The following is a 27,773-nucleotide window of genomic DNA, read 5'->3' as shown; positions in this document are numbered from 1 at the left end:
TACAAAAACAAGTTGTGATGTCTTTCTTAATAAAACAGATTCATAATAAAGACTTTTATAACACAAGTTGTGATGTCCTTCTTAATAAAACAGATTCTCAATAAAAACTTTTACAAAACCAGTTGCAGTGTATTTCTTATACAACACTCTTTCTTACTAAATCATAAACTTGGTTAATAACATACATAAGCTTATACATGAAAGTCATTGGTTAATACAGAATAAATTGCATATATATTCCACTTACAAAGTTAAAAGTGTGGATAACATCATGTCAGCCCACATATATGAGGCATTATAAGAGAATAAATTGCATGCTCACTTAACACGCCCCTTATGCAAATTTATTCTTTTATATCCAAAGTCAAATAAGTCATGTAACACTCTTTCTTTTTGTCATATTTTGTCAATTTAGCATATGCTTGACCTGTCTCAGTAAAAACATTAATTTGAAAAATGTTCATTCAATGTTCCACCCAGGATCTCTTGTTTATTAAATCTCCAGAAGGCCAAGTGTTTGAATTCTTCTTCTATTATGGTCAAATAACTCTTGCTTTAATTTACAAATTTCCAAATTTACTTGCTTTAGCTTACCATTATTAATTTCATGGTAACATTCTCCAATTAATTGTCTCAGAGTCTTTACACAGAAACGTACACTGTAAAAAATCCAACTCACAAAAAGTTAGACTAATTATTATATTTAAGTTAACTGGACAATTAAATGCAAAAATGTTGGCTTAACTAGTGAAAAGTCGTTGGTTCAACAATTGTTGAACCAACATAGTATTAGTTGTAAATTCGATTTGTAAATGCGAGTTAACAAGCATACAAGTTGGGTTGGAAGTTGGAGCATGCGCACTGTAACGACCACGAAGTTGGCGCATGTGCAGTGAAGCGCGCGAACATCGAACAGTGGAAAGACGAAGAAGGAGCCATTTTGACCATCAGCGTGTGAGACCTACGGATTTACTTGCATCCAACTGCATCCAACGTGTTTCTTCTCAAAGTCATCGTTTTATGTAAGTAATAAGTAGAATATATGCATTATTTTGAAGTTGTTTGTAAAATTAGTATGTATTATTGATCGCAAAGCCCTGTTAACGTATGCATGGCATGATTTTTTTTTTCTACGAGCAAGATTAACTGTTAAACAAGTCTCCTAACTTCAGCATTCAGCATGTAAAATGTTTATAATAGAATCTGAGGTAATCGTTTTGAGTTAAGAAGTTCGAAATCGCCACTTATTTTAAACTAACTTTATTTATTTTGGGATTTTTTGCAATAACGTGACACCAAAGAAATATTTTAAAGTCGACTCTTTATCTTGAATTTATAGGCTAATGTTATTCACACACGCGTTGCCGTGGGCTAATATAAATTTCCCATTTCAGACAACTCAAAGTCAGTGAAAATCTGCACATTTTGTCCTTGTGCCCTTTGCCTGGCTAGGCATTCTCACGTGTTTCTACTCATCGGAATCGACAAGACTGCCAAGTTAACGGCTCATTTAAAGTAAGTATCATTTTATGTAGTTGATTTTGATTTGATATTAACAGATATATGCACATAAAATCAATGAATTTGCAAATGTATTTTGCTCTCCACAAACATGCATGTCAACTTGTGTCTGTAATTAATTTGATCTAATTCAAAGTAACGTTACCACAAATTGTATTAACAAACATGTCTTTTTTGTAACAGTCTCATCCCAAAACGTCATATACTATAACGTCAATATGAGACGGTTCGGGTTATGGTTAGGTTTAGGTATGGGTTAGGGGTACCGCTAGGAGGCTCTGCTAGGAGGCTCTGCTGGTGCGCTTATGTCTCAGTCTCATATTGATGTTGTAGGGGTACCCTTTTCGTCGTATGTGGTCAAGACACGTCAGTAATGACGTCTTGGGATGAGACATTTGTACAAATCTCTGGACATTCATTTAATTCTGAATTTCACAGACACAATTTTAAATGGTTTTTTTTTGTTTGTTTGTGGACTGCAAAGAAATTAGCAAATTTGACCAAGTTCATGAATTTGAGTGCATGTATTTAAAAGTGCAATATGTTATATGTAACATTTTTTTAAATAAAATAATGAATACGTATGTGTTTGCATGGAAAGAAAAATCTGGCTACATGCATATGTCCACAAACATCCATTTATATAAGAAATATAATTACATCACACGGACCGTTGAGGCTGAGCGATATGGCTGAAAACTTTATCACAGTATCAGTGTTTCATATCGGTCAATATCGATAATTATTGATCTTTTTTATGATAATTTTATTAATATATTTTTTTAATATTTAAAATATAACATAACATATACATATTATATATAAATATATTACATGTAAACCTTTTTTATTTTAAACTTAACCTTCTGGTTATAATCCCCACAGTTATCAAGGCTAAAGTGCAGCAAATCGTCGATAATGTATACTGACTTCACCCTGTGCTGCAATATACTTTTAGTTTTACATTCATTTAACGTTACAGAAATCAGCTTGTAACGATTGTAACTGTATTAACATGCATAACATTATTGTGCAGTGTGCCCTTTAAGAGACAGATAATGTCACGTCAGACGTTGTGCGTGATGACGTTCAGGTGGCGGTGAGAGTTTTTGAGATGAGAAACAGAAACACAGTAGATGCTAAGCGTGCTCTACCTCCTTGTTATTTTTTGTTTATTTCTATTATTTTGTGACGCTAAGAAAGAGTAATCTCTCATGTATGAGAGGATCGCGCTGCCTGTGAACTTGCGATTAAACGTGCATAATACAGCCTTTTCGCATTTAAGCTCTTTCTTCCACCCATTTCACGAGAGTCCTGGTCAAACCGTTACAATGCTTGAATGAAAATAGCTGATGTTATCGAATTTAAGTGATATTCTCAATTAATTAATTAAGTTAACAGACGCTCTTATGTAAGTTCATTGTTCAGACTGCATACTTGGCAACAATTGTATTTAATTGTACAACATAACATAGTACTGATATTATATTAATTCCATAATGTCATTAAACATAACAATATTGCTGGCCATAAACTGAGAATGTGCACGTCTGGTGTGCTGTGCGATAGGCTACCTCGAGTTGTCCTGACCAGTGATGTCCTGACGCGCACGCTGCGCTTCCCGTGACCGTCCGGTGAGCGACCGCCTTTACTCCCCTGTCACTCCCTATGCTAACTCCCTACGTTGCTAGGTTACGAGAGAGTGAGTTCTTTTGTTCATGCAACCAAACTTGCTTCGCAACCTCTTTTTCTTCCGGCGAAGATTTTTTTTTTTATCAAACGTTATATCGAATGCGTTTTTTCTTGATATCGATTATGTGTTTATCGCGATACATATCATTATTGTTTTATCACCCAGCTCTAATGCTTTTATATTCATTTTGGGTTTTAAGGTTACATGCATAGTACAGTTCTGCTCTAGCAGTGTCCTTATGTTTGCATTTCAGATTTTGGCACTCATCAGCACATGCAGTGCAAAATTTGCAAATTTTCCCACTCTGCTCAAGATGTCCTTCTGAAACACATTAGACTACGACATGGAGGAGGAAGAAATTGGCCCTGTTTTTATGACAATTGTGTCTGCACCTTCAAAAACCCAAGTTCACTTAAATCACATCTTTCCAAAATACACAACAGAAGCAGAAAAAGAATAGAAAATTCCAAATTTTTTTGTGATTTGTGTGATTTCAACGAGATCTGCACTGAAACCCAGTTGTTCTCTCATCTTGGAAAACATCTACGGAATAAAGAAACTATTCTGTGCCCCTTTCAGAGATGTGGATTCAAAACAAATAATCTCACAACCTTTAGCAGTCATAGAACAAGAAAACATAAAAATCAGACCGTCAAAGATTTCAGATTAGTATGCAAAGAATCAGAAAAAGTCTTCGATGACACAGAGCCAGAGGTGTACAGTGATCCTGAAGAAGGACCATCATCACATGACCAAGACAAATCTATAGAGCAGAACACAGAAAGTGTTGATGCTGAGACGCTTGAACATAAACTTGCGCATCTTTTTCTTTCTATGCAAACTGTATTGCATATTTCTAAAAGTGCAATACAAGAAATAGTGGAGCAGTTACATGACATTTTCCATTTTTCTAAGTTCCTTGCGGTTGATAAAGTAAGAGAAATACTTGCTAATCATAACATATCAGATTGTCAGGTTGTCCAAGACATTACAGATGCAATATTTCAAACAAATCCTCTTTTTGTAACTACATCTGCGAAAGGCAAATTATCTACAGATTACAGAAGAAATTTATATTTTAAAGAGCAATTTGCAGTGATTGAACCTACTGAATATTTGTATGACAAGTCAAAAAAAAATTCTTATGTTTATGTTTCTATTTCAACCCAGCTACAATGTTTATTAAGCCATAAAGAGTTTTTAGACAAGGTTGTATTTAATCAGGAGTCTTTGCCTGGCCATTACAAGTCTTTTCAAGATGGAAGATACTACAAAGAGAACAAACTGTTAGGTGAAGAGGAGGTTAGTATTTCTTTAGGGTTATACATTGATGACTTTGAAGTCTGCAACCCCCTCGGTACCTCAAGAAAGATACATAAAATTACTGCTGTATATTGGGTCGTTCTAAATTTGCCATCAAAAAGTCGCTCCACTCTCAATTTAATTAATCTTGCAGCTCTGGGAAAGAGTGATGATGTGCGATTGTTTGGTTATGAAAAGTTCCTCGACCCATTGATAAAGGATGTAAAGTCCCTGGAACAGGTGGGGATATTTGCTCCAGCTTTACAGCAGTACATAAAGGGTACTGTGTTTTGCATTTGTGCAGACAATCTTGGTGCCCATGGCCTTGCAGGCTTCCAAGAAAGCTTCATTGTTGAAAATTTTTGCAGATTCTGCTTAATATCTCAAAAACAAATTGCCAACACTGAGCCTGGAGATTTTTTGTTAAGAACTCCAGAACAACACAACTCTCTGGTGGAGGAACTTCAAAAAGGTGACCAGCCCCAAAGTTTGAATGGTGTGAAAAAGGAGTGTGTTCTTAGTAAGCACTTATCCTACTTCCATCCAATCACAGGATTTCCTGCAGATGTTTTACATGACTTTTTTGAAGGGATTATTCCTGTTGAACTATCTCTGTGTCTTAAGCACTTGATTTCAAAAGGATTTATATCACTAGATGAACTGAACAGTCGTATCAAGTCCTTCCCTTACAAATATGCGGACCGTGTAAATAAACCACAGAAAATTCCCAAATCTAGTTTTGCCAAGGGAACAATTGGTGGCAATGGACACGAAAATTGGACACTCTTGCGATTGCTACCTCTCATTATTGGATCCAGCATACCTGAAAATGATCCGGCATGGGAGATTTTGATGGACCTCAAACAGATTGTAGAATTGGTTGTATCTACAAAGTTTTCAGAAGAGACATTATGCTATTTGGAGGCTAAAATAGCAGATCATCGGAAGTTACTCACAGAGACATATCCAGATTTCAAATTAAGACCAAAACACCACTTTGTCGATCATTACCCACACCTGATCCGCTGCTTTGGGCCATTAGTGGAATTATGGACCATCAGATTTGAGGCCAAGCATAGTTTTTTAAAAAAAGTGGTGCATGATACCCACAATTTTAAGAATGTGCTTCTCACTCTGGCAACAAAGCATCAGCAAATGTCTGCATTTTATTTAGAAGGACATTCTCTCTTCAAGCCACAGTTATATGTTGAGAACATTAAAGTGGTTGAGACCAATTCTTTAGATACAACACTGAGGGTAGCCGTGACCAAAAAATGTCCTCATAAGAAAACTGTTTCTTTAAGCTCTGATGTACGTCTCCAAGGTGTCAGATATGTTAAGGACATGATCATTTCTGCTGGCCAGTGCAGTGGTTTGCCAGAATTCTTTAGGATTGTTAGTATTATGATTGATGAAAACAATGTATCATTTATCTCTAAAAAACTGTCATGCTGGTATTTGGAACATTACAGATCCTTTGAACTTACTGAAAGCAGTTACACGCCAATAGATATTCTGGAGCCAGAGTCTTTGAATGATCCCACCCCACTGCAAGCATATAAAGTAGGAGGAAAGCTGCTGGTATCTCTAAAAGTCTTCCTCCATTAAAAGGTAAGTGCTTTTTATTGTTGTTTTTCAATTAGTTTGTAAGAAAGTAAATTTTCTTGCAATATGTAAATCTTGCTGTGGTGAGCATGATGAGGTTGAGGGCCATGAGAGAATGGCATTAGGCCGGTGGTGTGATTACTGATGACCGACACCTGCGTGATGCACCAGTCTTGTATCTCTCATGGAGCGGAAGCATAAAAGTAGGAGTAATCACAGTGAAGGACGAGATGTTCACGATCGTAGTTCCTACTTTTATGCTTCTGCTCCTCCGTTAGAGATACAAGACCGCTGAGACATGCAGATGTCGGTCATCAATAATCACACCACCGACCTCACGCTGTTCTCTCACGGCCCTCAATCTCGTCCTGCTCACCACACGTGTATTCTCATACACTGCAAAAAATGCTTTTCTTTATCAGTATTTTTGTTTCGTTTCCAGTCCAAATATCAACAAAATTCTTAAATCAAGATGCATTTACTAGATGAGTTAAAGGCCATACAGATATTTAGTCTTGTTTTCTTTTTAAATAAATCAAATTTAAGTGAGTTGTTGCTTAGAACAAGCCAATGGCACTCAACAGAAAACAAGACCTAATATCTTATGGCATTTCACTCATCTAGTAAATGCATCTTGATTTAAGAATATGTTGATGTTTGGACTAGAAACAAGACATAAATACAGAGTAAGAAAATCATGTTTTGCGGTGTAGTTTACACAAGCTTAGTGTGTAAAGTTGTAATTATGCCTTTCACACATAAAACAAAATATTTAGGATATCTTGTCTCCACAGAAATGTTGCTTCGGGTTTACATCTCACCCCAAAACATTAGGAAAATCAACCTTCCACAGCTGCCGGCCTCGGTGGATGATTTACAAGCAGAGCTGAAGTTGAAGTTGCAGCTTCAGGGAGAGTTTATGCTACAATATGAGGACCCCGACTTTGGAAATGAACTGTGCAATTTATCAGACATTTCTGAACTGCCTGCAGAAAAGGCTGTGTTAAAAATTGTGTGGGACAAAGATTTATCTGTTTTTGATCAGTCTGATACACAATCTGTTTCCTCCCTTGGTACTGCCAGTGTGTCCTCAACTGCTTCTCCTCAGACCTCATCAGCCATCATTCAGAGCAATATGAGAAGTGCATCACAGTGGCCCTCACCCTTTCCAATTCCTACTTTCTCGTACGATGTTGAGTTGAGGCTTCAGAAAGGAAATGACGTTTACGATCAAACAAGCAAAGCTTTAAGTTTACCAAGAGAAATGAAGTCACACATTTTGGAAAAAATTGCAGAGACAATATTTGCTTTGAAAGCATATCCACGGCCTGAGGAAATTGAAGATGTTGCTTCTGCACTCGTACTGAAGCATCCCTGCCTTACAGAGCCAGGAAATGGCAAAGGATTTGATGGCTGGAAAATGAGCATAAAGTATAAACTTGGTAATTACAGATCTAAACTCCGTTCAGCTGGTGGCAACGAAGTCAGTATCAACAGGAAAAGAGGAGGTGATGGAGCAGGTGCTGTGAAAAAGGCCAAACGAGGAGAGGTTAATTATTTGCCAGATCATCCTACAGGCCAATCTGATGATTCTCTCGAGGAGGAAAGGCTCTTCTTGGTAGAGGAAATGAAAAAGAAAACCAAGAATGAAGTGCTTATCAATCAGAAAATGAGCTTGACTTTCTCCCTCCGACGAAAGGAGATTGTGGAAGTAGTGCCAATGGTATCTGAAGTGCTGGAACGATGGCCTGCCCTGTTTCTTCCAAATGAGGTAAAATGAAGATGGTTGAAGTGAAATTATTTGGGTGTAGATGATCTTTAATGCATTTTATTGTTCTGTTGCTTGTAAATGTCTGTTGTAAGCCATTTGAAGCCAGTTAGTCAATGTTACAACCAAGACCTGTTTTATTTCTATCAACAGTTATGTAATGAATTCAAACGCATTACCAGTGTGGACCTCCTCGATACTTTCAGATCAGCAATACACCAGCACACTCCACAACTCCTCAAGTTGTACAGAGCAAGAAAGGGGGCATTTGGAAACGAAATGGAAGATCTTCTCAACAAGCTTGATCAGCAGGTAACTTGTTAAAGTTACCAATAGATAGATGTTTTTAAAAAACGATTTATAAGAGCCATTTGATATTTTATTTTCAGAAGATATTTTTGAAGAATTATGACAATGTATGTCAAGTGTTCACTAGCTGATTAGATTTTGGTTCTGAACTTACTGCATACAATACTGATTTCCTATTAAAGCCATCTATTTTGATTCATGGGCTCATTAGCAGAGGCTCTGTGACGTAAAAAATACATGCAAACTCATAACAAAATTAAATTAATAACAGTGCATTACAATATTTTTGTTGTTGTTTTGTACCCTTTTTTTTTTTTTGACCACAAATATTGTGTCTCATAGAAGGCAAACCGTCCTGGAAGGTCTCCCAGTGTTTCTCAGAGAAGACTCTTCAGCACTTTTTAGAACATGCCAGGTGAGTCATGTTTCATTACTTATACATCATCTTGCCATGGTAATGGGAATTTTTGTGTTAAAGGGATGGTTCTGAGTAATTTCAACCTTAGGGTCCTTTGCACCATGACCTTGAGCCAAACCCCCCCCAGGTGGGTGTTTGACTCATGGTCATAGTGCAAAGGACTCTAGGTTGAAATTACTCTGAACAACCTCTTTAAAGAAGAACTCCAATTAATTTTAACATGGAGATATTTTTTTTATTTTTTTATTTTTTTAATTTGGAGTGTACAACGTCAAAAATCAGTGTTGCCTACACGTGTTATCCTCTTTTTAAAATTTGCACCCTGTTGACTTAAATGGGACTAGTTTTAAACCTGCTTTTAGCCTCTTAACATCCTTGATATGACATTTCAAGTGCCCAGCCATTATGAGTGATTCCTTCAAGAGGGAGTACGGTGAATATGACTGACTGCATTAGATGTAAAAGATATGAATAAAAGTGATGTTAATTCAGCCAGCACACATCGTGTTTACATCCTGTTTTCGGTCGACTGTTCGACAGTACCCAACAGTGTACACTGTTCTATGTACTGTAAAATTATCTCAATGTTAAAATTGACTGAAGTTCTCCTTTAACAACAAACAGATTGTTTTGATTATTCATTAGTTATTGATTTAAAGTATATTTTTGCAAATACACCATGATTCAGTCAATGATTTTGTATGCAATTTGTTAATCTCTAATATTTTGAATTTTAATGAAACTGAAAATATACCATCTTGGTTATTATAATTGCTTTTTTGTGATGTAGCTTATTCAGGGCAGTACTAAATTGAAAAATAGCCAATTGTATTTTGTGTATTTATGTACTGGGCTCTACCATCTCTCAGGACCTGAAGTGGGCAAATCACATTGACTCCATTGTGAAAAAGGCCCAGCAGAGACTGTACTTCCTTCACCAGCTGAAGAAGTTCAATCTGCCACAGGAGCTGCTGATCCAGTTCTACTCAGCCGTCATTGAGTCTGTTTTAAGCACTTCCATCACTGTCTGGTTTGGTTCAGCTACCAAATCGGACATCAGGAGACTACAACGGACAGTCCGGACTGCAGAGAGGATTATTGGTGCCCCCCTGCCAACCCTCCAGGACCTGTACTCTTCCAGAGTGAGGAAGAGAGCAGGTAAAATCATCACAGACTCCACTCACCCTGGACACCCCCTGTTTGAACTGTTACCGTCAGGACGGCGACACAGATCACTGGCCACAAGAACATCCAGGCACAGGAACAGTTTCTTTCCACAGGCCATTTCCCTTCTGAACACTTAACATGCCCCCCAATGCATATGCCTGTAAGTGCAATACTCCCACTGTCTAGTGCAATATTCTCTTAACTCAGGTGATATTTATATTTATATTATTCATACTTCTCAAAATACTGTAAATATGTTCATAATCTGTAAATGTTTATTCAGACTAAACCCAACTGTGACCCCTTTTTTTTTTACTTTTTATACTATTTTTATTTTATTTTTTTTTAAATATATTTTATTCTTAGAATTTGTATTACTATGTTTCTTGTTGTATTTGTATTTGTATTTGTATATGTGCACTGGAAGCTTCAGTACCAAGAAAAATTCCTTGTGGGTGCAAGCACACTTGGCAATAAAGCTCTTTCTGATTCTGATTCTTCTTTATAAAATTATTAACATCTTGCAGATTCTGCAGGTGGGATTGCAAAATTTAGAGCACATCAATTACTTAATAGTTCCTTTTTTTTTTTTTTTGGTTGTTGTTGGTGTCAAGTGATACTGATTTATTCTTTTTTTATTATTATTATTATCACCAGGACAAGACTCCAGAGGACAGACAGACCAGAGGGATGAAGGTGGGAATCCTTATTGTAATTGAAGATGATGCCTGCCCCAGCACACTGCCCAGTGTCATCAAATTTTCTGTTGTGTTGGAGGAGGTAATTGTACTGAAAGATGCTGCAGATTTGCAGTCTGCACTTGCTTACCTCTTCGGCCTTCTGTTTGCCTTGGATTTTGAGTACCCGAAGCAACTAAAATACACTTTCGAGGTTATTGAGAAGGTGTTCATGGAGATGGGCAGCACTCATTGTTCTCCTAGGGTAATGTCCCTAAAAAATAAGCTATTACTGTGATGTTGCATTTATCTTAAGCATTTAAGATGCAAGTACATAGTTTTTTTTTTGTTTTTTGAAATGTGCTTGCATTTTGTTTTTGTTTTGTTTTTTACTGTAAACTTGATTGTGATAAACATTGTGCCACTCTTTCAGCACTTTAAGGCCAAACGTTAACCTGCACTTGCATATACTTTGTTCGGCTTTCTGTTTGCCGTTGATTTTGAGTACCCAGAGAAACTGAAATACTCTTTTGAGGTTATTGAAGGTGTTCATGGAGATGAGCTCTCATTGTTCTGCTAGTACCTCAAAACTAAGATTTTACTGTGACTTGTTTTTAAACTGTAAACTTGAGGTTGTGAAAAACATTGTGCCACTGTTTCAGCAATTTAAGCCCAAACGTTGAAGGAACACGCCAACTTTTTAGGCCATTAGCTTATTCACAGTATACCCCAGAGTTAAATAAGTCCATACATGCCCTTCTCATCTCTGTGTGTGCTGTAACTCTGTCTGACGATCCCACTGCCAGCCTAGCTTAGCACAAAGACTGGAGGCAAATGGCTCCAGCTAGCATACTGCTCCCAATATAAAGACCTTGTTATTTATACTAGCTGTAACTATACAAATCTTAACATGTAAATAGGAAAATGTTGGTGTTATTTTGTCACTTATTTGGGATTGGTATGCTAGTTTGAATCATTTACCTCCAGTCTGTGTGCGAAGCTAGGCTAGTGGTGGGTGCGTCAGACAGAGTTACGGCATGCACAGAGATGAAAAGGGTGTGTATGGACTTATCTAACTCTGGGGAAACAGTAAATAAGCTAAAGTCCCAAAAAGTCAGCGTGCTGCTTTAACTTGCACTTACATTGCTCATTTGTGTTTCATATTAACAATTTTAAATGTTACGCATAGAACGTGTCAATGTGATAACACTTTGTATGATAAAGAAAAAGTGTTTTTTCTGCATTTTGTTTTATTACTTTAAGAATAAGTATAGCTGTTGAACATTGTTTTTTGCTGTTATGAAATAAAACTTCCAACAAAATTTCAAGAATGTAGTAGTTTTATTTTTTTAAACCTGTAATGTTTAAAAACACATTTTTAGTCCACTTAACATACTTTATTAAGTTAACATAACATTAAAAGTTGAAATTTTTTAAGTTTTTTTAACTACAAAAACTCAATCAGCTGCACAAAAGATCTTAAGTTGGGAGAAATGTGACTTTACTTGGTGAATTGAGTTAAGTGAACTACTTGATTTAAAAGTTGAGTAAACTCAAAAAAGCCATGCAGCAAGTTGCCTCGAAATTTTAAGTTAAGTCAACTTTTTTTTTTTTACAGTGTACGGCCACCTTCCATTAATCAGACTAACTGATCTTTGGAATAAAGTACTGTGGTATTACTACCTTCCCTTGGGCCGCTTGTTTCATCTCGATACTCTGACAAGACAATTATGTCTGGAGTGGCTGACCCTGTCTCCTGCAGGACCCCATCAATGTTTCTGTCTATAAAATAAAATACTTTATCACATTTTATCACTGTTATAACATCCATGGTATATTTACCAAGCAACTCATGTATAAACAGCTTGGTCTTTTTTTTTTTTATCCAGTCTAACTGTGCACCTAAATCGTTGTAAAATTCCTTAACCTCCGGGTGGAGCATTTTAAAAGTTTCTATGGCTCTCAAACACTTCTGTGTTACAATACATTATCAACTCAAATGCTTTCACACAATATTCCATCAATCCATCATTGTCATTGTACCACATATATTTTTATCTTTATCAAAACCATTCTTTACATAGGTCTCCCATCTCAAAATCAGCTTTCTGTATAAATAACATTTTAAAGGCAACTCATGCATTCATCATTTCTACTTGCAATCCAGCACTTCTGATGTCTTAACAACAGTTTTATTCTCATTAATTAAAATATTCAATGGTTATCAATGAATAAAGTTATATTTGTTCTAGATATAATAAATGTATATCTACCAGTATGTTGTACATGCCATGTTCCTCCGGGCCTCTGAAAGGTCGTGTAAGGGTCAGTCTGCTGTATATCATGTTGAGATGTGCTGGTATCTCAAGTCTCTAGTTTTCTGCGTTTATGTTATTAGATACCCATTGCTTTATACAGTACTCCTAATTTTCTCTGGTTCATCATTTCCCATTCATTCTTGATGTTTTCTAAGAATGGAAATGGTGGCATACAGTCATAATAGGGTCAGACAGTAACCTGCTTATCCCTTGGTTTATATTATTCCTTCTAATATTACTGTCCAATGTCTGATTCAAACATGCCCATCCTGCATATATGCTTGGACTCATTCCTCCAAAATACTTTACAGTCCAGAATTTACTCAAATTGAACAATCCCTTTTCCTCTGCCAAATTATCAATAAAATCCCATGTTATTTTGTATGTTTGTTATGGCAGATCTTTTGTCTTATACAACACTTTGGAATTTCTTTAGAAATTTCCCAGGTAATTATTACTCCATCGTTTTTACTTCATCTTATCAAGACTAAAGGTATAGGATCATATTTTACCCATTCTGTATTATTTACTGTACTCTTACTATAATGCCCTAATTATGAGCCTTTTACCAGACCCTTGATTTTGATTGGAATGATTTCCCCATACTTGTGCATTGCTATATCTTCCAGCACATCACACAGTCTAAACTGTATTATCATCTGACTAGTTACTGTATTATTCTCTGTTATCTCTCTGTCTTTGAGTCTTAATTCCATCTTCATCTGAAAATGTTAGCCTTAAACACTCATCTTTGTACTTGCTTTTGCATTATAGTTATTTTCACATTTCCAATTTCACACACATAGCCTATCCAATTCATCTCTCTAGCTTTTCAAGTTTGATTTCAAACTTGATTGCTTAACTCTTTTAATAACTTAATACTACACATTATACGTAATTTACCATTGTATCTCGTTTTATCACATTCATTACAGTTGTCATTTAGAAATTTTTCCCAAAACGTATCTGTTTTAATACTTACTTAATGAAACTTTTTTCTTTACTGAATACTTTTCACCTCCTAAAGTTATTCCAGCTTTTTATTGGATTTACTATACCATTTAAATAGGAATTGGATTTCTTAATTTCTGCAAAGTTTTATATAACGTATAGGCCTACTTTTCTTTGCAATCTTCATTAAATGTCTTACATTTACATTTGTCTTTTCCACCTATCATAATGATTCTTTAGGTTCTAAATCAATTGTTTTCTCTTTTAGATTTTCCATATCAAACTCTTTGTCTATCACAAAGGTTGCATCCTTGTTGTACCTTTTTTCCCCAGTGTCTTTATTATAGTCAAATTGCCATTAAGATTTTGACTACAACCCAGAATACCACCATAACTATTGCTATGTTTATCAATGTTACCACCATAATTGACTTAAACAATGTCTTTATCTTGTCACTGTGTTATTCTGGAACACTCTGTTAGCCCAACATCTCGATTCAGACTCTATCTCCTGAAAGATATAACATAAAGTTGAGCTCTCTGTATAAGACATCTCTTAGTCATTAATCTTTCGGCTCCTTCTTAAACACTCTTCAGTATTTACTTCTGAAGTTCCAAGTTCTTAGTATTCCAAGTTCTTGTTTTATGTGTTAGAGGATTTTTCTCTTCAAATTAGGCTTTATTCCCCTTCTAAAAATCCACTAACACATATTCCCCTTCTGTCAAGGGTTTTCTTAATTCATATACTTACGGTGTTAGATATCCAAGCCATTGCCAACAAATTTACATCATTTGTTTACAGCCTCATTTACTTGCTCTGCCATGTCAGTCTCATTTCATATTTAACGTTGTATTTGACCCATGTTATTGAACACTTTTATTCATGTTCAACATTGCTTTAACTTTGCTCCATCCAGAGACACGCTATCAGTAGTTTTATTGCCCCATAAATCTGCATTCTTGCTGTCTCACACACACACACACACACACACACACACGCTAGAATGAGTTTGTTCTGTTCCATTATAGGATCTTTAACGCCGTTATCACAAATATTGGTAAGAGACCTATCTCTTTATATCATTTCACTCTTATTAATTATAAGAGCATGTTAGAAGTATTTTATACTCTTTCTTTCTTTCTTTTTTTTTTTTTTCTTGGTTTTAATTATTCTACACCGTTGGTAAGATATAATGTCTTTGTCTTTAATGGTAATTCTACCTTCCTTCCTCTCTTATTCCAATAATTAAATTCTTCCTACTCCAAAGCTCATTTTCTCTAACCGTACTGTATGTTCATCAACTTTTTCTTTTTGTTAAATAATTTATCTTTCTTAGTAATTAAATCCTCAATAGGTTTAGTTGATAATAATAATAATATGTTTAATTTACATTACGCCTTTTCCACGCTCAAAGACTCTTTACAATAACAGTAACTGACGTTTGTCATTGTATTGTTTATTTTTTCTCTTTATCTTTTCGAATTACATTAGTTAAGTTATTACAATTTAATGACTCCTCAATCTTTTCATCCCATCTTTTGTCCTTATGTTTTGCTCTAAAGAAACTTCCCACTGCACATTTTTCAGTTACATGACTTTCTGGTGTATATCGCAAAGCTTTGTGCAAAACAGTTTGTTTTCCAGATAACCTCGACCTTTCCTCTGACAAAGTATATTATATTATCAATCCTGATATTCTCGGGTCTAAACTGTCAGTAACTCCTCTATTGCTTTTACAAAGGTATTTACAATAGTGTATTTTACGGTGTTTGCTCAACAACTATCTACTGCTACTAATTTATATTTATTTTCCCATTTTTACCAAGGATTTAAGATCCAGCTATTTTCAATCAACACCCTTGGTTGACTACTTCTGGTGTGATTCTAACATAATCACTTATCATTTTTTGTCTTCCCCTGTTAATATAATTATCTATATTATCCTTTTTAGGTTTACAAAATATTTCCTATCATTGTATATTTTCGTAATACAACTGTCTCATTTTCTTTAATTTTAATTCTTCTCTTTATTCTTGTTAATTTATCTACTTCTTTATTTCTTAAAGCTATCTCTGTGTTTATGTCAGTAAACTAAATACTTTGAATGTCAGTACTGATGAATCACTGTTAGGTCCAAATTCCTAATAGATAATAAGTTTCTTCCATAAGTCACTGTGTTCAACAGGTTTTCTATCAAATTTAACGAACCTGTTCTATCTCCAAATGTCTACGTTTTCATTTATACTTGTCTTAACCTTTTTGCTATACGTTATAATAATAACTTGTGTAGCTTTTATTTCTTTTAGTCTTTCTAGTGCTTTTAATACAGCTATAACTTCTACATATTGAATAGTACTCAGGACTAAGCCCCTGTCTCTTATTTCTTTATCCTTTTTATGTTTTATATACGCCCAGTAAGCATTTTACTCTTCAAGAGTTTTTGATCTATCTGTATATACTATCGTACCTCTAAATACATTTATATTTCTTCTGTCACATTTTACGCTCTTTATTTAATATCCTCACATTTGGATATAAAAGAGTATTATCCTATACTTGCTTAAATAATTTTGGGTTTTTGCTTTTTATACTTATCTTTAACTTAATGCCCCTTTATTGTTTTATTGGTATTATTTAGTCTATTCTAATTCTAATCTATTTTATTCTATTCCTTTATTTATTTATTTTATTTTATTGCAATACCTGGTAGTTCTGCATCTCTTTTACTCATATTTGCTAATTTCTTCTCTATAGAAATACATTTATCTTGGGGATTTTCCCAGCTTAAACACTTAACACTTCAACACGCTCTAATATACATATTGGTATATTGTTTTCCTTATTCCTTGCTATAAATTAGTAACCAATTAAATCTATCTATATTCTGTAGATCAACCTCTCCTTATCTCTTCCTTCTAGGAGCTAAAAATCACTTTTTTCACTCTAGAAGTATTTTTTCTGCCTCTTCACTACAATACAACGTATTGCCTTTTATTGTAGCATACATTAGTCTAGCTTTCTGACTACATTCAGGAATTATATCTCTCATATAATTCATAAGCCCCTTTACCTCTTTTCGTATCTTTCTAATGTTCTCTGGGGGTTCTTAGACCTGTTATCCGCTCTTTCATTAATTTATTAATTTATTTTGATTCTTACAGAGACCTCAGATCCTAAATGAATCATATCTGCCATTACTACACTTTGTTTATTTATTTATTTAATTTTAATCCAGCCCTGGTAAGCCAATTAACTTAAAGCCTTTCTTTCACGGTTTCAATATGCTCTAATAACTCTTGTATTGTCTTATTTATTTTTTCTTTATCCATTATATTAATTAGATATTATCTTTTTAATTTATGTATCTTACTCAGTTTTTTATGAGTATATGCTTCACTAATTACTAATAAACTTTATTCCATTTTCATTTATATTCTTGTTCAATATTTACTTTTAATCTCAAGACTTTCTTTAAGTCTCTTCCTTTATGCAAATTATCTGCACTCTCCATTATTTTAATGCTGAATTCTTCTCTCCTACTCATTCATTTATTTTTATGTATTTTATTTTTTATAGGCTAAGCATTTTTCAATGTATCCTGTCCTTCTTTTTATACTTGAATTTTCTATTTCACTCATCACCTGTCTTTGTTCTAGGGTTATCTCTTTCAATTTATCATTAGATATAACTTGTCTATTGTATACCATTTTCATCCTCACAAATTCCTGCATTATGTTCTGTCGTGCCTTTATATTCTATTCTTCTGTCTCCAGTCAAGTCAAGTTACCTTCATTCATTTAGTGCTTTTAACAATGTAGATTGTTCTAAATCGTCTTTACAGTGACAACAGGGAATTAAAATATACTAAGTGTTTTAAGTAGGCTATACTAAACTCATTTCCATCTCTCCGTTTCACTTGAAAATAGGTATTGTATGTCATTTCTTCATCCATCTTGACACTTTGTGCTATAAAGGATACATTTTTGTTTCTATCTTAATTTATTCTGTTTTCCTCACTATTCTCACATGCTGATAGCTTAAATCATACTCAGCTATATTTTCCTCTATCTGTTTCTTAGTTACAGTATTCAGGATCATTACAAATTTATCAAGCTTGTTATTTTCCGACCTACTTCTCTTAGTAGCCTTACTCTATTTGTTATAGGTATTTCATCCTGTATTGATAACCATACACTTAATAGTGGAATTTGGTCTTTAGATGCATTAACTAATTCTCCTTTGTCCCTGTTAAACTTCTCATTTTGTCAATAGCTTCTAGTTTGTTATAGCTATACCAAATTAATCAACGTTAATTGCTTCTCAACTTAAATTTACCTTTTTAGATGTTTTAATTATACAATCTCTATAAGCGCTGTGGTCTTCTCTTAACCATTTTAATCCTATCTGTTTTCTGGCCACTTCTGTTACGGCTCCAATAATTTCTCTTCACTTTTCTTTAGGTTTCTAAACTCCAGTTGTCCGACTGGATTCCTCTCCTAACAGAAGTCAAAGGTCCCCTTCTATCATCCTCTCTCTGCTTTACTTCTACACTCTCCTAGTTCTCAGATATCTCTGAGTTTAAGAGCTTTATTGCTCGCTGACTTTTTCCTTGTTTCCAGCATTCTTTTTAATCTCTTTACTTCTAGTGTTTAATGGTTTTATAATTTTTTATATTTCTCTCACTATTCTTCTCTTAAATTCATACTTAAAATATGATTGTATCATATTATTCTGTTCTCCTGACTTTCACAATCCCTTTTCTTTAACTATTTTTTGAAGCCGGAGGTATTCGGCTGTTTCTCTTGCTCATAAGTCAAGTCTATGTCAGGAACTATCTCCTTTTCCCAGTTTCTTATCAGCGCTCTTTTCATTGCTAGGATTCCTATGTATTTCCTTTAACTCCTAATTTTGAATTCTTTAGTTCTTCTTTTCAACTGCAATTTATCTATTTATTTATTTATTTATTTTCCATAGTCTTTTCCATATCCATATCTTTGTTTCACTATTTTCACTTTCTGTATTTACTATTGATGAATATAACTCATTTTCCTGCTTTCCGTCTGAGCCGTTCTCAAACTCCCTAGACCTCTGTCTATCTCTCTATAACTTAGAGACTGCTATTACGGCAGTCATTGTTATTACTCTTATTTTATTATACGCTTGCTTAAACTCCTCTCTATGAGTTTAAAATCCTCTTTTGAATTCTCTATTATTCCTGTTATTAATCCTGTTATTAATCACAGCTATTACTGAATGTTTAAACTGTCCTGTCCCCATTAAGATTAAATTCATTATTATAACCTTTCCACTAATTTCATTTTGAATTGAGGACTACATCTTTAATTCAGCTTTTGACTCTGAGCATTTAGTAGTACATAATTTTGTTCTACAATCTGCCATCACAGCTTTTACAACATTCCAGTGGGGTGCACCAGAACTATTCTTACTGTCCCCCGGGATTTCACTTTCAATCTCCCTTTTCCTTTTTAATTTCTTTCAGGGCTTGTGCTCCTAACATATTCTGAATCACTTATGCAGCCCCGTTCTCTTTATTACCATTCAGGACTATCATTCCTCCTCTGGTATTCTGTAACAACCCATCATAAACTTCTACTTCTATTTCTTTCACTTTTTATTATTTGTGTCCACCATATTACTGAGGTGACTAGCTCTGTCTCATTACATTTTCTTTCACTCCATTGGTCTCTGGATGGAAGCCAAAGCACAAACAAATCATTATTTATTTCTATTGCTGATGTATTCGCTCTCAACGCTTCTCCTTCCCATTCAAGTACTCTTTTATAACCAAAAGTATATACTCTATTATGGGTTTCTTGCTGTCCTCTCCATCCAACAACGTGCACTTTGTTAGATGGTTTATACAGCTCACACTAAATCTTCCTTAGATTTAGTCTATCTCTACTACTTACTCAAACTTCTCTAAGTTTGCTACTATAATTCTTATTTGAATTATCTTCTCACTTTTTCGTAGAGATATATAGTAGTGCGTGCATGCACTTAGCTCTTCTATGAGCTCTCAATAATTCTTCTATGAATTATTTTAATATATTGGATATCCTTTTATCCAATATACATCTCATCACTTGAGATTCTTACACTACTATTCACACAATCCTACTATTTCCTTCTAGTAGATTGTTTTAATAATTCTTCTTAGAATTATTTTACCTTGATCGAGCTTTAGGATTTAGGATTTCTCTCTTTTTCTAATCAAACTTTATGTAAGATTTCACTTTCAACCGTGTAATTTATACAGCGGTCCTAGTATCCAACCCCTCTGGGTTGTCTTAATATTTCACTTTTCTCCACTACAAGTACGCGAGGATCACTCGTATTAACTTGAATGAAGAGTCTGGCTCTGTATTCAGGAGGCTTCCCTCCCCTTCACAGAAACCCTGTCTCTTTGGCTTTCCTAGCCTCTCTGAGACCTGCCGTATAAGATTTATCTCACATCTTTATCGGCTAAATAAACCTCCACAGCTCTTTCTTGCTTTTACGGTTTATTATCCTTTCCTATTTAGCTCTACACTCTCGTGTATATTACTCGACTATCTTAGTTTTTTGAACAATTGATCACCGATCTTGGCCAGGGATCGATAATCAATCTGCCCCTTTCACGTTGGGCGCCATGTTTTATGGTGCTTAATTTAACCCCTTGTTCGGGTCTTAAATATAGACACCTTCTACCTTATTTTGTTTATTCTCAGGTTAGGTAAAGTCAGTCGAATTCGTTCTAAACAATAAGTACATAAATTTCCATACTTACAATTCAGTCGAAAGACTGCTCCGTGGTTTAGTTCAGCTCAATCTTTAGTAAAACAGAGACTTAAGGCAGGCGAGCTTCTTAATTTAAATTAGATGTATTTTTTATTAAATACAGGTTAACTAGTTTACATAAAAGGTACTAATATATAAAATAAAAATAAAAGTAAATCAAAACCAAATAATTTGCAAGCTTTCATCTTCATGAGGGGCAATGGCAAGGCATCTAACACCGGAGAGGCCGTCCTTGGTGAACCAGCGTCTGACTTTGACATTCCTTACAATACTTTTTATAGTCCACACACCCTCCACACAGATTCAGTCCTTTACAGACAATCTGTCCAATCCGAAGTCTTGAACTGTCCTCAGTTCTGGAAACCCCCTTGCAAACTCCATATATAAAGCTCTTTCCTTTGTTCTCCTTTGCTTGCTGTTCTGGACCATCTGCCTTTCTCCTGCGTATCATGCTCCTCATCAAACGGGTAATGCTTGCCATTTCTACTTTGCTAAGATACATGCTTTTTACTGCTTAGTGTTACTTCTATCTACTGATTAAATGTTTTACTATGAGTACATCATTGTCGTTTCTTGCATGCATTACTACAATAAAAGGTTATTACAAAAACAAGTTGTGATGTCTTTCTTAATAAAACAGATTCATAATAAAGACTTTTATAACACAAGTTGTGATGTCCTTCTTAATAAAACAGATTCTCAATAAAAACTTTTACAAAACCAGTTGCAGTGTATTTCTTATACAACACTCTTTCTTACTAAATCATAAACTTGGTTAATAACATACATAAGCTTATACATGAAAGTCATTGGTTAATACAGAATAAATTGCATATATATTCCACTTACAAAGTTAAAAGTGTGGATAACATCATGTCAGCCCACATAAATGAGGCATTATAAGAGAATAAATTGCATGCTCACTTAACAGAAGAAAAGAGATGGTGGAGTCCGAGCCTGCCATAAGCCAAATGGTGGAACGCTGGCCTGCTCTTTTTACAGAAGATCAGGTATGTTCAAGAGTATTATAACTTATCTATCTTTCTATTATTATTTGATTTCATTGTTTAGTGTCATTTACACATCCTTATGCTCTCTCAGATGTATATGACTTTCTTTCTTCAGATGAACACAAACAAATATTTTCAGAAAATGTTTGTTTGTCCATATAATATGTATACGTATACAGAACCCCCAAAGTTGACGCTTCAAAAACCACACAAAGCGAACATGATAATCCACACAACCATAGTTGATGAATCAATGTCTTGTGGGTTTGTATGGGTTACCAATATTCACTTGTGGGGTTTTTGAAGCATCAACTACCGTACCGTACACTTGCATTATATAAGGTTACAGAAATGATTTCTGAAAATCTTTGTTTGTGTTCATCCAAATAAGAATGAATGAAATATACTCTTCACAGCATGAGGGTGTGTAAATGAGCAAATTTTAGTATCCCTTCAATCTTTTCTCCCACACAAAACATGTTCCTTCAACCACAGTATAATTTAGTTTTAAAATGTAACGCTCTGTATTTTTCTCTTTTTTGCAGGTGTTCATGGAGTTCAACAGGATTGTGGGAAAGAATCTTAAGATGGAATTCTATGAAAGCATTGATCGACACGGTTCTCGTCTTATTGAGATTTGTCGATCAAAGAGAGGGAATGTTGGACAGCTGTTGACACAGCTTTGTTAAATCGAAACAATGTTAAATCAATGTTAAATTGTCAATGTTAGCTGCATTGAATCAACATCACGTTTGCACCCACAATTAATGTTGAAAGTTGAAATTTCTTTTGATGTTGGTTCAACATCATGCTTGCACTCTCAGAGAATGAAACGCACAGCTACAACTGACTTGATACATTATACATTGCATTGATTTTTTGTTTGGTTTTTTAAGTAATGATAAAATTTGACAAAAAGGGATACTATATTGGTTGTCCAATACAATCAAAATTGTGCTTTGTTGGTTCTGCTTTCTTGTAGATTATTTCTTGTTATTCTAGCTGTGTAATTTCATTTTTTATTTTACTTCACAACAGACTCAAGAGCCAAATGATATCAGGTCCTTGGTGACAACCCTACAGATTTCTTCAAAGCATGCTTTGTAAGTTACTTATTTTTTCCAAATGTTATCTCAAAGAACCATGACAACATATATATCTTTTTTTAATTGATAGTCTTTGTATTTGATAAAACGTGTGCATATAGCTTAAACCATTGAAACTTAATAGCAAAAGGTATTTTTAACCTCTTTCTGAGTAATTTACTCACCCTCATGTCTTTCCAAATCCATAAGATTATTTTTTGTATAAATAAATATCTTTATTTCTGTTTCGAAGATGAACATAAGTCTTATGGGTTTGGAATGATATTAGGGTAAATAAGTAAATTACAACATTTTTGAATGAAGTGAACCAACTCTTCAATGTACTCCAGAAGTCATATTCAGCAACAAATCCACTGAGTGTCACTCATGTGTCTGTCTCATTACAGGACTGTATTGTTTAACATTATTGATGGTTATGTAATCAGAAATGTCATGAATGTTCTCTGTTGTTAGGACTCTGAGTATGATTACTCATTCTGCCACCTCGACTTTGGGATCCTCCTTGTTGAGCATGAAGGTGCTGTGCTCCCATCTTCCCTTCATCTCACTCCAGCCTCAATCAAGATAATCATTGAGGGAGAAGTTGTGATGGAAGGCATTAAAGACTTGCCAAAAGCTGTGTGCATTCTCTTTGGACTTGCATATGCACTGCATCTCAACTACCCCGAATCAATGAAGAACACATTCCAATTCATCCAACAAGTACTTCTCATGGTGGGCCAACTAAAACCCAAGCTACAAACATTAAAACAATCAACTTACCATTTGATTTTCCCAAAGGATTTGAGAAGATACCATCAGAAGCCATGGCTGTTTTTTGTTCTGAAGATGCACAATGAATCTTTGAATTCTTGTACAGAACGTTAGGTCACTACAGTAAGTGATTTAAAGTTTACCAGTGTACTGTATGTTTAAAACTGCATATTGTTGGTCTATTGATACAAGTTAACAGTTGTTAACTTAAAAGTAGTCAACAGTTGGAGCGTGTACGTGTTTATTTTAATCCAGTTGAATGCGTGTCTGAATATTGTTGAATACTGTTTTTTCATATTCCTGTAAACAATTTAAATTGTTAAGAAAAAAAATTTGCCTATGCAAAAAAAGTTTTACTTGTCTTTTTGGTTGACAAGATGAGTACATTGAAGTTGTACCTGCTTTTTGTCAACAATAAATAAAAACATTGAAATGTTATGTTTCATTTCTTTAAATTAATACAAAAAATATCAATAATTTTTTTAAGTATAAAACATTACTTGAATATAACATTTATTACCACTTAAAATCATTTGTTAATACATTTAGTTTTTTGTTTGTTTAACTTAAAATAGTTATTTTCTAAAATGTATGCTCAAAAGAATTAATAATGTGAACTAAAGATTTTCAGTAAAGACTACTAATGTAATCTTGATTTGTCTACTGCACCAGCAGAAGATTCTATGTTAATACAACTTAACCTGTTTAGTTTCACCCTGTGTAAAAACTAAAATGGATTAGTGGAACAGATTTCCACGCAATTTTCTAGTAAAGTCAACTAGTTTGGGTTAAGAGTGCAGTTATTGACTTGCTTAAGAACAACGGCCTACAGATCAAAAACATGCGTGGTCAAGGCTATTACTGCGCTGCCAATATGAGTGGACTGCAGTCAAGAATACTGCAACACAATGACAAGGCTCTGTCTGTGCACTGCCAAACCCACTGCTTAAATCAAGCCTCCACTTAATTTCGCTTTTCAACCTGGTACAGAAGCTCTATGCATTTCTCACCAGAACTAAGAAAAGACACACTGCATGTGTGAAATGCTAAGAGGCCCTGCACCCTGGAGAGAGTGTAATCAAACTGCAGAAGCTCTCTGACACACGTTGGGCATGCAGAGAAAAAGCTCTGAAGGCCCTCCTTAAAGTGATGAGTATTGTGGTCAAGGTCCTCACAGACGTTACAGATCAGGAGCCTCCAGATGCTGCTGATGGAGATGCCAGGGTGTACCTTAAAGCCATAGACTTGAGTTTTTGCTTTGCCTTGAGCTTGCCACTCCAGTCTTTGAGGTCACTGTACTTGCTTCTGATGCTCTACAGAATCGAGATATTGATCTGTCCACAGCATATACTGTTGTTGATTGAGTGAAGGACACCTTGTCCAACCTCAGGACAGAAGAACAGTTTGGAAAAGGCAAAAGCAACTGGGATTAGCATTCCCGCAGTCCCCTCAGGAGAGATAAGACAGAGGGGGGTGCCTGCAAAGTATATCCAAAGTACTAGTGCAGTCACAGAGAGCCACTCCTTCCAGTCAGTAGAAGACTACTATATAAGGAAGGTGTACTATTTATTCATAGATGTTCTTTATGAAGTCTTCCACCCAGAGAAAGGAAGGTCTCATCAGATATACCACATCAACTAGTTGAAAGAGGGGAAAGAGCTAACCAATTAAACTCCAGGGACTTCACTGTTTATCAGGAAGATAGAGGAAGATGGTAATGAACCAGCAGAAGAGGAACCCCAGAGGCAGTCTTCAGGGGTGTCCCTACTCCCTAGGCCTCCGTCAGAGGCCTGGTTGGACCACGTTGATTCAGCACACCATCCATCTAACCAATACCAATCCTGTCAGATAGTGACCCTATCAAGTACCAGAAAGACTTCTTGAACCATTGAAAGAGGAGATTGAAGAGATGAAGTGGGTGCGAGATATCAAAGATCCTCTTTGAGTGAATGGAGCAACCCCCTGGTCATTGTCCCGATGAAGAATGGATCAGGTTCTGCATTGATTTCTGCAAGCTAAATGCTCAGTTCAGATTTGATGCCTACCCTCTGCCTCGAATCGATGAACTGCTGGAAAAGATAGGAAAGGCCTGCTTTATCACTGGACCTGTGCAAGGGGTACTTACAGGTGCCCCTTGATCCTTCTTCCAGGCCCTACACCACCTTTAGGACTCCATTTGGACTACATCAGTTCACTGCTTTACCTTTTGGCCTATACGGAGCACCTGCCACCTTTTAGAGATGAAAAGGACACTGTGTTCCAGGGATGTGAAGAGTGGTCTGCTGCTATCTTGATGTCGTTGTTTACAGCAAAACTTGGGAAGACTATCTAAGGCATCTACAACAAACTCTGGAGACGATTCATGCAGCGGTCTGTCCTTTAACGTGGTGAAGCGCGAGTGGGCTCAACAGAAAACCAGCTATTTGGGGGAAAGCCTGGGAAATGGCGAATTGAGGTCTCAAGTGGACAAAGTAGAAGCGATTAGATGCAGTTCACAACCGAGGACCAATAAAGATGTCAGGTCATTTCTAAGTCTTGCAGGCCCGGTAGTGATGATTTATCCTAGACTTCACCACCAAAGCTACACCAACAACCAGTTTGTTGGCCAAGACAGAAAATAATCCAGTTATGTGGACCAAAGACTGTGAGAAGGCATTTACCTTGCTAAAAGAAAAGATGTGCTCCAGTCCAGTCCTTCAGAGTCCAGACTTCTCCAAATGATTACTGGTGCAAGTCAATGCCTCAAATAAAGTAATAGGGATGGTACTGGCCTGAAGGAGAAGATAAACCAGTAACCTACCTCAGTAAGAAGCTATTACCCACAGAAACCAGGTGTGCCACCATTGAAATAGAATGTCTGGCAATCAAGTGGTCCGTGGAAGCCCTCCGATATTACGTCTTGGGCCGAGAGTTTGATTTGGAGACCGACCATTTTGCTGTAAGGTAAACTGGTCAATTTAGCTCAAAGGGAACTATTCATTAATTTATAGATAATTTTGAAAGAGTCACTTATTTTACGGCTGAGCAAATGACTCTTCCAGCGTTCACCTGAACGATATCCAAACTATAGTGAAAATACTATTTATTAGCAAGGTAACATAGATCAGCAGTTTAAGACATTAAATTCATAAGCGCATAACAAGAACACTTCTCTTTAAAATACAAAGTCTTTATTAATTATACTAACACACAGAACTAATACCTTACACAAACACACACACACACTTTCATATGAGTTGCAGAAAGAAAGAAAGCGAGGAAAGAATGAGTTTTAAGAGGGAGATGGTGAAATCCCAAGTTTCTCACAATATATGCACTTATAAGACTTGACCGAACTAACCATCAATCATTAATTTAACCCTTCTATCGTTTCTTAGGTGGGTTATTACATTTTATATCAAAGCACCAGTTCAGCTAAGAGTCTGGAGGCTACTTGCATTTGTCTTTGCTTTGGGGATTTCCTTTTGTTGGCCATTAGAAAAGGGGGTTTCCTGGGTTGGTTGGTTGGCCGGCGGTCTCTTCGTGTCTGGATAGATGTCTTGGGCGGCCAATCATGTGGTGTGTTGGCAGATGGATGGAAAGTCTTTGATGTTGGAAGCAGGCTTTGCTGTCGAATCGTTGACTGAAACATGGCAGCAAAACTTAACTTAGAACCGAGACTCTCAACGGAAAAGAAAATAACTAAGTAAGAGAAAGAAGTGTGAGACGAGAGTAGATGGGTGGCTCGAAAGAAATCATTTAACATGTTCTTCTGATCTTGATCTGAACTCGTTTGCCTGCTCGTATAAAAAAAGTTTAGTCATGATTTCTTATAAGGATACGATATATTTTACACAGATTTCAATCGAGCCATTTTCTGAATTATGAGCATACGATCATACTGATAGGAAACACGAAACAAACAACAACAGCAACAAAGTTTGCATTCACTAAAACTAGACTAAAATGACCAGATATTAATTTGACTAAAACTTGATTAAACAAAAACAGGACAAGGTTGACCAAATGTGCATTTGATACAGGACTAAGACACTACAAGCCAGACAATGCTCTGCACTGTCATAATTCACACTTCACTCTTTATAGTGACTTGAATTCTGCTGATCCCGAATCAGATAATTGCCTAAGTACAATCAGCCAGACTTGATCAGCGATACCGGATCGAGAAATCAAAAGACGACAATGAAGGAAGTGCCTCATCAGACAAACACAAGCGTGCTTAGACATTTACATCACATTTAAACCAATTAAAACTTCCTTTAAGCAAGTACGGCACATGCGTTTCACAGACATGCCCTACTTCACCGGAGCAGGCGTACTGAAACATGTATGATCCACTCTAAACGTAGGCATATTCAAGTCACGACTGAAACAGT

At 35.6% G+C, this 27,773-nt stretch overlaps 2 long non-coding RNA genes across 2 annotated transcripts; both read left to right on the top strand.

Moving 5' to 3' along the window:
* The first annotated feature begins 662 nt into the window (after positions 1-662).
* Positions 663-11,303, top strand: LOC309503897. The gene is made up of 3 exons (XR_014207925.1): positions 663-1,022; positions 1,395-1,515; positions 10,441-11,303. It is a non-coding gene; the product is annotated as an uncharacterized lncRNA (long non-coding RNA).
* A 12,697-nt stretch (positions 11,304-24,000) lies between these two features.
* Positions 24,001-27,407, top strand: LOC309503591. The gene is made up of 2 exons (XR_014207762.1): positions 24,001-25,692; positions 26,674-27,407. It is a non-coding gene; the product is annotated as an uncharacterized lncRNA (long non-coding RNA).
* The last annotated feature ends 366 nt before the right edge of the window (positions 27,408-27,773 follow it).

This window comes from Leuciscus leuciscus, assembly GCF_965113295.1.
Source record: "Leuciscus leuciscus genome assembly, chromosome: 7".
In the NCBI taxonomy this organism is placed as follows: domain Eukaryota; kingdom Metazoa; phylum Chordata; class Actinopteri; order Cypriniformes; family Leuciscidae; genus Leuciscus; species Leuciscus leuciscus.
This window is presented reverse-complemented; position numbering and strand designations above follow the sequence as displayed.